Raw genomic sequence first — 13637 nt, forward strand, 5'->3', positions numbered from 1 at the left:
CAATACATGTAGCAGAGCTGGATTTGGTCATATAGTAGTGGTAGAGTCAGGCTTGGGAACATGGGAATGGCACTGCTGGATTTGTCACAATGGAAGTATTAAAGTTGTATTTGACCCAGGAGGAGCAGCCAAAGCAGACCTCAAATGGAAGAAGAAGATCACCAGGAGCAGTGACCAGAAGAGAAGTCCTTGGATGGAACAGGCGACACTTGGAGTTGTGACCAGAGGTAGAAACAGAAGATGCCAACGACAGGGTCCAGGAGTTGGCCGGTGGAGATACCAAAAGACGATGTAGAAGATGAGAAGGATCAGGTCTAGGAGCTTTATTAGTTGGGACAGGACAAGGGACAAGGCAGTTGGGACAATACATGGGGGATACGTTAGTTTGGCCTTTTATAGGTTCCGTCTTATGGCGCTGTCCACGGAGCCACGTAAGCTATCTGGGCACTCACTTTCCTTATGGGGTAGATTAGGTTATGCTACTGTTATATTATTCCACGTGTAACGCTGGGTTTACCTATGGTGGTAGGTCAGCCTTGGGTTGTGTCTACAGATGACAAGAACATGGAACAGCAACATCAGCCATCCAGGCACTACACTTCATGGACTGCAATTTAGCCTGAGGAAGGACTAAAGGACCATTCTCCAGCCCAGAAGGTGGCATCTCTGGTACAGTACTATAACTAGAATGGAGCCATCTTCTCAGTACTTGTAGTTGTGTAATATCTCCAGTGGATGTCATGTTTGATGACTTGGCATACGGACATAGAATAACAAATCTGCTTTCTTTGGAAAACAGCGCCACACTTATTCATAGGTTCTCTGTGGTACTGCACTTTAGCTCAACTGAAGTGTATGCAGCCGAGCTGTAATACCAGGCTCGCACTGGCCCACCGGTGTACCGGGGAATCCCCCGGTGGGCCCCCGAGCCCTGACTTAAAGTTTTGATTTTTACCAATGCAGATGCATTGGTCGGGGCCCGATCGGGATGGCCAGGGGCCCCAACCGGGCACCTGGCCAATGCATCTGCCTCCACACACAGGGGCTCCCATTAGCTGATGCTGAAGAAGTACACATCGGAGGACAAGGTGTCTTTCTTCAGCATCAGCTAATGGCTTCTCCCTTCACTTACCTGCAGCTGCTGTCCTGTGAGGTCTCCCCTGCTGCACGCACGCACGCACGCACTTCCTCCCCCTCCCCCCTCCTCCTCACACTGAGTCCTGTTACATCGCAGCGTGTGGGGAGGACAGGGAGCCGACTGCTGCTGGAATAGGTGAGTAAACTCTTTGTAAAATCTGTATGTTTAATATGTATATATGTGTACATTTGTGTAAAGTATGTGTCTTGTATACTGTGTGAGTACTGTATGTTTGTATACAGGTATGTGTGAGTATATACTGTATGCTATAATAATGTGTATGTATATATGTGTGTGTGTATATATAATATTCATACAAGTATATATATGACTTATATGGTATATGAATGTATATAAATGTATATGTGCTATAGTATTGTATGTGTATATTGTATTGTATATGTGTGTGTATATATGGTATATGTTTAAGGCCTGGTTCACATCTGCGTTCGGTGATCTGTTTGGGGAGTCTGCATGGGAACCCCCTCCCCCTTCCCCCCGAACGGATTACCAAACGCATTAGCAAGCGGTGTGCAGTGAAAGTACGCGGACCGCATAGACTATAATGGGGTCCGTGTGCTTTCCACGCGGTGTCCGCATGAGTCATGTGGACAAGAAAGTAGATTGTAAAGTACTTTTCTGTCCGCATGTTGTATGCAGACACCGCACGGAAAGCACATGGACCCCATTATAGTCTATGTGTGCTTTCACTGCATACCACTTGCTAATGCGTTCGGTAGTCTGTTTGGGAGGGTCCCCATGCGGACTCCCCGAATGGATTACTGAACGCAGATGTGAACCAGGCCTGAGTGTGTAGGTATATAGTGAGTGCAATCCCATCCACACATTGCAGAAAAACACACACGGCGGACACACTGCAATTTCCAAAACTGTTGTGGTTTTGGAAATTGCAGCATGTCACTTATATCTACAGAAACACCTGCAGTTTCACTATAGGTATAAGGCTAAGTTCACACGGGGTTTTTTGGTCCGGAACCTGAAGCAGAGGCCGCCTCAGGTTCCGGACCAAAAATCGGGTAGCCGCGACTGGATGCACCGGCCTCCAGTCACGCACTCTGCTCCAGATTAGGCCCAATAAATGGGCCTAGATGGGAGGAGGGAGTGTCTTCAGGCTGAATCGCGAGGCGAAACGACCTGAAGAATGAGCACCACGCTTCTTTTTCTGGGAGTTGGAACAAACCGGCTCCCGGAAAAAAAAGAACTGACCGGCTCCCATTGATTTCAATGGGAGCCATCTTTTTGGTCAGGATTTTGAGGCAGATACGGCCTCCTGACCAAAAATCCCTGCGTGAACTTACCCTAAAGGAAACAAAGTCCTCAGAGGAAACCTCTGCGGAGTTTCTGCAATAAGCGCTGCAGGAAAAACTGATGTGTTGCCGCCGGGGTTTTTCCCGCAGCGCTTTTTGCTTTGTCTTGCTACATGGGGCTTTAGGCTGACGCTAGGTTCGCACTAGCGTTCGGCAGTCCGTTCTCAGCTTTCCGTCTTCTGCATGTAGAAGACAGAAAGCTGTCAGACCGGGTGCGGCGGTGTGCGTTTTATGCTCTCCGCCGCAAAACCGTTTAACCGCTAAGGACAGATGAGTATTCTTTTTTTATTTATTTGTTTTTTTTATTTTACACCTCCCTCCCACCACATGAGTTGCTCCAATTCCTGGACAACCACTTTAAAGGATGTATCCAGCTTTCTAATATTAATGGTCTGTCCTTAGGATAGGCCATCAATATTACATCTGCGATGATACAACAGCCAGGACCTCTGCAGATCAGCTTTTCCAGGACACTTCAGCTACGGGTAATGGTAACATTTCTAGGAGCCATGCTGTTCACTTGCCATACAGGCTGTAGCAGTAGGTATATGTAGTGCGCATGGTATAGTGCGTGAGTAGCATGGCTCCCAACATGTTATTACCTTTAACCGCCCTGTCTCGGTACAGCTGATCTGCAGGGTCCTGGCGGTGGGCCCCTAGAAACAATTCCACTGGTGGGCCCTAGACATCCCAGTCCGACCCTGTGTAATACCACAGAAAACCTGTGGCCATGTGTGATACTGACAAATGTGTAAAGTTTTTGTTATTTCAATATTAAAAACAATTAAAACTGCAAAAATAAATAAATTTGCATAGCTTTTTTATTATTATTTTTCTCGCTATGGAGCGTCATAAGGTTTGAGGGGTTTTTTTGCTGAGCTAATTGTAGTTTTTATTGATACCATTTAGGGAAATGTGAGACGTTTTGATCACTTTTTATTAAAATGTTTGGGAGGCAAAAAATAATATTACACCTGAGGTATGAATGTGTATCAGCGTATGGGATAAATACTGTTCCGTATATTCTAATAGTTGCGGCATTCTCAGATGTAGGGATAGGTCGGCTCGCCGAGTAGCTGCCGTCCATCAAGACTAATGAGATATTTCATCTGTTTTTCAGAATTAGAGCCAATGTAAAGCATCGGCTGGAGGAAGCGTCCCCTGTGGGGAAATGGAAGATCCCAGAGCAAGGACATAAAGCTGGTCCTGGAGAATCTATAGAAGGAGCGTATAAGATCCACCGCCCTCACTGAAGGATGTCACCTGTCATCTGTGGCCATCACTTTACATTCCCATGTCCTCCCGAAATCCAGAAGGGTCACCAAGATGCATCTAAGGAATAGACAGCCCTCCAGACGCCTTTGTAAAGAAACTCTTGTCCATTATTTGGAGAGTCATGGTGAAGACTAGTGTGATGGTCGGTTACGTCTCTAAAGATGGCTGCCGCGATCTATTCTACTGATAATAAAGTGCGGTGATCAATAGAATTTGTGTTTGTTGAAAGGAGCAATTATTATTATATACGAGAACAATTATTATTATATACGAGAACAATTATTATTATATACAAGAACAATTATTATTATATACGAGAACAATTATTATTATATACCAGAACAATTATTATTATATAAGAGAACAATTATTATTATATACGAGAACAATTATTATTATATACAAGAACAATTATTATTATATACCAGAACAATTATTATTATATACAAGAACAATTATTATTATATACCAGAACAATTATTATTATATAGGAGAACAATTATTATTATATACCAGAACAATTATTATTATTATATATGAGAACAATTATTATTATATATGAGGACAATTATTATTATATATGAGAACAATTATTATTATATATGAGAACAATTATTATTATATATGAAGACAATTATTATTATATACGAGAACAATTATTATTATATACGAGAACAATTATTATTATATATGAGAACAATTATTATTATATACCAGAACAATTATTATTATATACATTTCCCACCATTTATTCTGCACTTGTTCTGCCATCTGTAATGGGCTGCGGCTCAGTCACTGCTTCATTTAAGAATAAAGACAAGTTTCATTTATGGCCATTTCAGCCATTGAAAATCAAACCTTAAGGGTAAAGCCCCACTTTGCGGAAACACAGCTTTCTTTGTTGCAGATTTTGTTGCAATTTTCTGAGCCAAAGCCAGGAATGGCTACAAATAGGAAGAGAAATATTTATGTATCTTTTGCTCAATCCACTCCTGACTTTGGCTCAAAAAAACGCAACAAAATCTGCAACAAATAAAAGTTACGTGTTCTTTCCGCAGCACAACTGCTGATGCTTTCACTTAAAGGGTTTTCAGGTTTATCAATTGATAACTTATCCTTAAGATAGGTCATCCATTGAAGATTGTGGGGGTACGACACCTGCGCCCCCTGACAACCAGTTATTTAAAAAGATCTCCAGAGAAACCACCAGGTCGCTGCCTCTTGAAGAAGTCTCTATATCTGACATCAAAGGGACAGACAGAGACTTGGTCAAAGGACAAGCCAAGGTCAGGACAGGCAGCAATAGTTCTTAAAGAGGTTGTCCAGGATACATAAAAAAAAAAAAAAAATGCCAGGGGAGATGAAAAACTCATACTTACCTGTCCCCAGTGCTCCATACTTACCTGTCCCCGATTCTCTATACTTACCTGTCCCTGGGGCTCCATACTTACCTGTCCCCGATGCTCCATACTTACCTGTCCCCGGTGCTCCATACTTACCTGTCCCCGGTGCTCCATACTGACCTGTCCCCGGTGCTCCATACTGACCTGTCCCCGGTGCTCCATACTTACCTGTCCCCAGTGCTCCATACTTACCTGTCCCCGATTCTCTATACTTACATGTCCCCGGGGCTCCATACTTACCTGTCCCCGATGCTCCATACTTACCTGTCCCCGGTGCTCCATACTTACCTGTCCCCGGTGCTCCATACTGACCTGTCCCCGGTGCTCCATACTTACCTGTCCCCGGTGCTCCATACTTACCTGTCCCCGGTGCTCCATACTTACCTGTCCCCAGTGCTCCATACTTACCTGTCCCCGATTCTCTATACTTACCTGTCCCCGGGGCTCCATACTTACCTGTCCCCGATGCTCCATACTTACCTGTCCCCGGAGCTCCATACTTACCTGTCCCCGGTGCTCCATACTTACCTGTCCCTGGTGCTCCATACTTACCTGTGCCCAATGCTCCATACTTACCTGTCCCATGTGCTCCATACTTACCTGTCCCCGGTGATCTATACTTACCTGTCCCCTGTGCTCCATACTTACCTGTCCCTGATGCTCCATACTTACCTGTCCCCGGGGCTCCATACTTACCTGTCCCCGGTGCTCCATACTTACCTGTCCCTGGTGCTCCATACTTACCTGTCCCTGGTGCTCCATACTTACCTGTCCCCTGTGCTCCATACTTACCTGTCCCTGATGCTCCATACTTTCCTGTCCCCGGGGCTCCATACTTACCTGTCCCCGATGCTCCATACTTACCTGTCCCTGGTGATCCATACTTACCTGTCCCCAGGGCTCCATACTTAACTGTCCCTGATGCTCCATACTTACCTGTCCCCGGTGCTCCATACTTACCTGTTCCCGATGCTCCATACTTACCTGTCCCCGGTGCTCCATACTTACCTGTTCCCGATGCTCCATACTTACCTGTCCCCAGTGCTCCATACTTACCTGTCCCCGGTGCTGCATACTTACCTGTCCCCGGTGCTCCATACTTACCTGTCCCCGATGCTCCATACTTACCTGTCCCCAGTGTTCCATACTTACCTGTCCCCGGTGCTCCATACTTACCTGTCCCCGGTGATCCATACTCACCTGTCCCCCGTGCTCCATACTTACCTGTCCCCGGTGCTCCATACTTCCTGTCCCCGGTGCTCCATTGCCTTCCAGCGCACTCTGGTCCTGCTGTTCCGATGTTTTGTTTTCTGTAAAGTTGCAGGCCGGCTCCTGTGCGGCGATATCGCAGGAGCCGACCTGTTCGGGTGACAGTCGGGAGCGTAATGAGGCTCCCAGGCCTGTCACTGCTGTATTAGTATTGCGGCTGGGTCTATGACCAGCCGTAATACTAATAGACAGAATGTCCCATAGACGGCAATACAGTTGTATTGCCGTCTATGGGACTTGCAATCAAGCGACCGCAGGTTCAAGCCCCGGGGGGGGGGGGGAATAAAATAGTAAAAAAAAAAAAAAAAGCTTTAAAAATATATAATAAAAATATGAAATAAATAAAAGTTCTAAATCACCTCCTGTCCCTAGAATATATATATATAAAAGTAGAAAATCATATATCATAAACCACCGGGTTTTTTTTCAATAAAAGGTGATCTAAGCAATAGATATTCCCCAAAATGGTATAACTAAAAAGTACATCTGGACCCGCAAAAAAAAAACACTCTATGCATCCCCGTACAGCTGCAGGGTCACCTGTCAATGTGGCCTTGCAGCTGTTGCAAAACTACAACTCCCATACATTAAATATTTTACCAGTTTTTGCATCAAAATTTTTTTTCCCTATTTTCCTCCTCTAAAACCTAGGTGAGTCTTATAGTCCAGTGTGTCTTATAGTCCGAAAAATACGGTACCTCCATAACATTTATATACAGTTTTATACATAAGATATGATTCCCAGGGTGGGAAATCTTGTGCCGCTGTTAGGACTAAGGGAAACAAGATTATCTTCATAATCACTTGTTCCCTGTCGTCCCCAACAGCAGCACAATGTGGGGATATAGCAAGCAGGTCCCCAAGATGGGTGGGACTAACCCATGACCGAACTTAAAACGGTCTGGGCAAAGGCAGTGGAATCTGCCACTTGGTCCTTCAGGCGGTAATGCCGAATGAAGGTGGATTCAGATGCCCAAGAGGCAGCTGCGCATATTTGGGCCACAGACAAAACACTTCTTTCTGCCCGTGAAGTGGACACTGCCCTGGTTGAATGGACATGAAGGAAAGATGGAGCCGACAGCCCTTGGGCGGTATAGGCGACTCTAATAGTCTCGGTAACCCACCGGGATATTGTAGCTTTGGCGCCCTTGTTTTTCCCCGTGTAGCTGACCAACAGGTTTTCAGTCCGCCTAAAAGGGTGAGTGCACTGCAAGTAGATCTGCAGGCATCTGACCACATCCAGCTTGTGCCATCTTTCTTCTTCAGCAAAAGAAGGGAAAGGAAAAAATACTGGAAGGGAAATCAGTTGGTTCCTGTTTACAGCAGATGGTACCTTGGGACGAAACCCAAGGAGGAACCTAAGCTGTACATGGTCAGAGAAAAAGGTGGTATATGGCTCCTCAGCGGACAAAGCTTGTAGTTAACTAACGCGTTTGGCAGTTGTGACTGCCAATAGCAGTGCCATTTTGCCGGTTAGTGACTTGAGGGAGACCTCTTCCAGAGGTTCAAATGGCTGGCCACATAGGGCGTTCAGGACCGGAATAAGGTCCCATTGGTGGACAGGGGTGTTTACCACCGGTCTCAGCCTAGTTGTCCCTTTAATAAAGGTGCTCACTAAGGAATCCTGAGACGAACGCCTCCCCAGATAGGCGGACAGGGCCGCTACGTGTATCTTGAGTGTGGCCGCAGCAAGACCTCTGTCTAGTCCGTCTTGAAGGAAGTCCAGGATCGCCTCCATAGGGGGATCGGTGGAGTCCACTTGATGCTGCAGACACCAGGCATTAAAGATGTTACCTATTCGACGGTAGTTCCTGTTAGTCGAATCTGCTCTGGCGCTGGATGGTCTTCAAGACGGCTTGTGACAGTCCTCTATTCCTCAATAGGGACTGGTCAACCTCCAGGCTGTCAGGTTGAGTCTCCTCAGATCCTGGCATCTCAGCTCTCCTTGGGTTACCAGGTCTGGGAGTGGGGGAAGCCTCCAATATATGCCCTGACTCATTTGTATGAGCTGAGCAAGCCAAGCCCTTTTTGGCCAGAACGGGATTATGGCTATTCCCGAGGCTTGGTCCTGTCTTATTTTTATCAATACCTTCGGTATGATTGGAATTGGAGGGAATATGTAAAACAGCCTGAACCTCCATGAGATGGACAGGGCATCCACCGCCAAGGGATTGTCCTCCTGGTACAGAGAGCAGAAGGTCCCCACCTTGGCGTTGAGTCGGGTAGCCATAAGATCGACCTCCGGGAGACCCCATCTCTGGACGATCTATTGAAATACGTCTGGATTGAGAGACCATTCTCCTGATACGGTAATACCCCGACTCTGCTGTTCCGCTACTATGTTCAGGGAGCCCTTTATGTGAACAGCGGATAACTGGACCAGATTCTTCTCTGCCCAGGCAAATATGAGATTTGTCTCTCTCAGCAAGGCTGGTGACCTGGTGCCCCCTTGTGTGTTTATATAGACTACCACCATTGTATTGTCTGACCGGATCTTGACAGACTTGCCTTTCAATTCTGGGGCAAAGTGTACTAGGGCCAGGTACACTGCTCTGAGTTCCTTGAGATTGGATGACCCCAGCTCCGGACATCTCCATCGTCCTTGTACAGTTTTGTCTTGACAATGGGCTCCCCATCCCCACTAGGATGCATCTGTTGTCAACAGGATCCACACTGTCGGGACTGTGGACCTTCCGTCTTTCAGCTGTATCCACCATCTGAGGGAAAGACGGGTAGCAGGAGAAAGGCAGATCTTCTTGTGCAATCCCCGTGGAGACCTGTTCCAGGTTCTCAACACTTCCATCTGCAGGGGACGCAAATGCCATAAAGCCCAAGGGACCGCCCTGGCCGAGGATGACATCAGGCCCAGGACTCTCATGGCGTTCCGGATGGTTACCTGCCGAGTGCGCAAAAGCAATCGTGCACTGGCTTGGATTCTTTCCTTCCTTGGACTGGAGAGGAAGATCTGCATCACTTCTGAATCCACTATAAATCCGAGGAATTTTCTTCGGGTGGATGGAACGATTTCGGACTTCTCCCAATTGATAATCCATCCTAACTCCTGTAGGAAGTTGATGGCAAGGTTGAGCTGCTGGAGGAGAGCAGCAGGAGACTGAGCTTTCAGTAGCCAGTCGTCTAGATAAGGGACGATGAAAAGACCCTGAAGTCTGAGGGCTGCGACGACCGGAGCGATCACCTTGGTGAATACCAGTGGGGCGGATGTGATGCCGAATGGCAGAGCTGTGAATTGATAGTGCTCCCTGTGGCCGGCCATAGCGATGGCAATCCTGAGGAACTTCCTGTGGAAATGAGCAATGGGGACATGTAGATAGGTGTCCTTCAAATCGAGGGTAACCATCACCTCTCCTGGCTGAAGAAACACAGCCACGGAATCCACGGTCTCCATTCGAAATGACCTCTTCCTGATAAACCGATTGAGGTACCTCAGATCTATTATCATCCTCCAGCCCCCGGTGACCTTGGGGACCAGAAAGACGGGGGAGTAAACTCCAAGACCGTGGTCTGAGGCTGATACCTTCTCCAGGGCGCCCTTAGTAACATAGTCGGCGACCGAGGCTTCCAGACTGGTCTGCTGAGAAGGTGGAAGAATTCGGGTGGAAACGAACCGATCTGGAGGTGGAAGATGAAAATCGATGTGATACCCGTGCTGTATGATCTTCAGCACCCATGGGTCTTGGATATGGGTGAACCATACTCTGGAAAAGGAGGAAAGACGTCCTCCCACAGGAAGGGGGGCCACAGGTAGCTGTCCCACGTCAAAACTCAGGCTTCTTCTTGGTGTCCTCCTTGGAAGCGCCACGTCCGGCTCCCCTAGGGTGGTATCTAGAATGCTGTTGCTGAGCTGGGCGTCTATAATTAGAGGAAGAACCTCTGCCTCTAGAGGGAGCACGTCTGCCCCTGGATGCTTGAGGTAGGGACTTTCCCCTACCTTCAGCTAATCCCTCCATAATGGCATCCAAACTTTGGCCAAACACTCTTCCCGGCTCAAAAGGGAGAGCGCAGAGAGCTGCCTTAGATGCAAAATCTGCACGCCAAGGCTTTAGCCACAGGGATCTACGGGCAGCGGTAGACAACGCCATAGATTTGGCGGAGATCTTCAATTGATGGTGGGAAGCTTCCGCCAGATAATCTGCAGCCCTATGAACTCTCTTCATAGAGGTCAGAATTTCATCTCTATCCACGCCTGCGTCTATATCCCGCTCCAAGGCGGCTAAACGGTTGCGCAGAAAGTCGCCAACCATGGAGGAGGCTATGGCTACAGAGGCTTGTGCAGAAGAAGCGGAGTAGATCTTTTTTAGAACGGAGTCCACCCTTCGATCCAGAGGGTCTTGAAGATTTGAACCCTCTTCTAAGGGCACCAGGGTTCTGCGGGAAAGCTTGGCTATGGCCAAATCCACCGTCGGGGTAGGCCCCCAGGAATCCCACTGGGCAGTGTCAACAGGAAACAGAGTCTTGAAAATCCTGGAAAGCGAATGTCCTTTTTCTGGCTGTTTCCACTGCTGCGCCATAAGGTCGGACAGCGTGGCGTCCGCATGGAAGGCAATATGTCCCCCAGAGGCAGACGTGGAGGCTTCCCCGTCAACATCTTGGCCCACTGTAGACCGGATGGACTTCAGCAGCCTGCCCGTTTGTTCATAATGGAACACAGGTCTGCCGGAAATCACTGAGTCGTCCTCAGAGGAATCCTCCTCTGCCACCCGCAGATGTTCCAAAGGGGGGAGGGACGAGGAACGGTCTCAGGGCATGGTCTCTTGGTGAGCTGAGACAAGGTGGAATGGATCCCTTTGAGGGAATCATCCTGCAAAACAAAAGGAGAGTACAAGCAAGGGAAGAACTAATTACCCAAGCGATGCCCAAACTCACCATCTCCTTGACCCATGCCATCATATCTCTGGGAGAGGGCTCCACAGGTGGAGGGCCTCTGCACCCGCAACAACGGGCCCACTCGTAGCCTAAAAATAATAGGCAAGTTATAGGACCACAGTACATCAAAGGCAGGGGCGTAACTACCGTGGTAGCAGCAGTAGCAGCTGCCACACGGCCCGGGCCATTAGGGGGACCGGTGACAGCCGCTACCGCTGCGTTTTTTTTTTTTTTTTAAGTCCGTTACGGGCCCTATTCACTTGCCGATCCTGGCTGGGCCGGGATCGGCAAGTGACACCGCGAGGCCCACAGAGGCTATCATTATACTCGGGGGTCTTTGCAGACCCCCGAGTATAATGACCGGCGGACCGGAGAGGTAAGGGAACATAAAAAACAGTGTTACTTACCTCTCCACGATCCTGCCAGGCCTCCGACATTCGTGTCTGACGTCTCTGACGTCACATGACCCAGGCCAGCTTCCCGGGTCATGTGACGTCTGACGTCATTAAAGCTGGACAATAGCGGCAGCCGGCAGGAACAGGTAAGCAACTGTCTCTGTTCTTTTAATGGTTTTAATCCCCCGGGTCTCCGATTATTATACTCTGGGGTCTTTTCAGACCCCAGAGTATAATAAATGTTTATAGGTGTCCACAGTGGGACATATGGGGACACTATAGGGGTTAATACTGTGTGTGCAGGGGACACTATAGGGGTTAATACTGTGTGTGCAGGGGACACTATAGGGGTTAATACTGTGTGCATTGGACACTATAGGGGTTAATACTGTGTGTGCATTGGACACTATAGGGGTTAATAATATTGTGTGTATTGGACACTATAGGGGTTAATACTGTGTGTGCAGGGGACACTATTGGGGATAATACTGTGTGCAGGGGCCACTAATGGACATAATACTGTGTGCAGGGCTTACTAAGGGACATAATAGAGCATACCTCCCAACTTTTGAAGAACCGAAAGAGGGACAAAATGTGCGGTGCGCATAGCGCGCCGCGGCAAATTTAGCCCCGCCCACTTTTGTGTTGACTCCGCCCGCTCGTTAATTTTTCATGTGCCCGCACACAGTATAATCCTCCGACAGTCACCTGTAAATTATATGTCCCCCCTCTATCTCTCCCCCCAGTTTCATATACACCCTTCATCTGCCCCCAGTTTCATGTCCCCCTTCCATCTCTGCCCCCAGATTCATGTCCCCACATCTCTGCCCCCAGTTTCATGTCCCCTCCATCTCTGCCCCCAGTTTCATGTCCCCTCCATCTCTGCCCCCAGATTCATGTCCCCCATCTCTGCCCCCAGATTCATGTCCCCATCTCTGCCCCCAGATTCATGTCCCCATCTCTGCCCCCAGATTCATGTCCCCCCTCCATCTCTGCCCCCAGATTCATGTCCCCCATCTCTGCCCCCAGATTCATGTCCCCATCTCTGCCCCCAGATTCATGTCCCCATCTCTGCCCCCAGATTCATGTCCCCCCTCCATCTCTGCCCCCAGATTCATGTCCCCCTCCATCTCTGCCCCCAGATTCATGTCCCCCCTCCATCTCTGCCCCCAGATTCATGTCCCCCCTCCATCTCTGCCCCCAGATTCATGTCCCCCCTCCATCTCTGCCCCCAGATTCATGTCCCCCCCTCCACCTCTGCCCCCAGATTCATGTCCCCCCTCCACCTCTGCCCCCAGATTCATGTCCCCCATCTCTTCCCCCAGATTCATGTCCCCCATCTCTGCCCCCAGATTCATGTCCCCCATCTCTGCCCCCAGATTCATGTCCCCCATCTCTGCCCCCAGATTCATGTCTCCACATCTCTGCCCCCAGTGTCATATCCCCCCATCTCTGCCCCCAGTGTCATTCCGTCCCCTCCTTCATCTGCCCCCAGATTCACGTTCCACCTCCACATTAAACTTACCTTCTCCTCCGCTCCCTCGCCGCTCTCTGCGCGCCTCTCTCGCTGACACATGCGGCTGAAGGAAGGAGCTGACACAGGTCAGCTCCTCGCTTCGCCGCTGCCGCCGGCTCCTGGTTTGCAGACGCGATGTGACACATCGATGTGTCACATCGCGTCTACAAGCCAGTAGCAGCGGCAGCGGCGAAGCGAGGAGCTGACACAGGTCAGCTCCTCGCTTCAGCCGCATATGTGTCAGCGAGAGAGACACGCAGCGGCGAAGCGAGGAGCTGACCTGTGTCAGCTCCTTCCTTCAGCCGCATGTGTCAGCGAGAGAGGCGCGCAGCTGCGAAGCGAGGAGCTGACCTGTGTCAGCTCCTTGCTTCAGTCGCATATGTGTTCAACTCAGATCTGCGTCCTCTGGACGCAGATCTGAGTTGAAAT

This window comes from Leptodactylus fuscus, chromosome 10 (genome assembly GCF_031893055.1).
Source record: "Leptodactylus fuscus isolate aLepFus1 chromosome 10, aLepFus1.hap2, whole genome shotgun sequence".
Taxonomy (NCBI): domain Eukaryota; kingdom Metazoa; phylum Chordata; class Amphibia; order Anura; family Leptodactylidae; genus Leptodactylus; species Leptodactylus fuscus.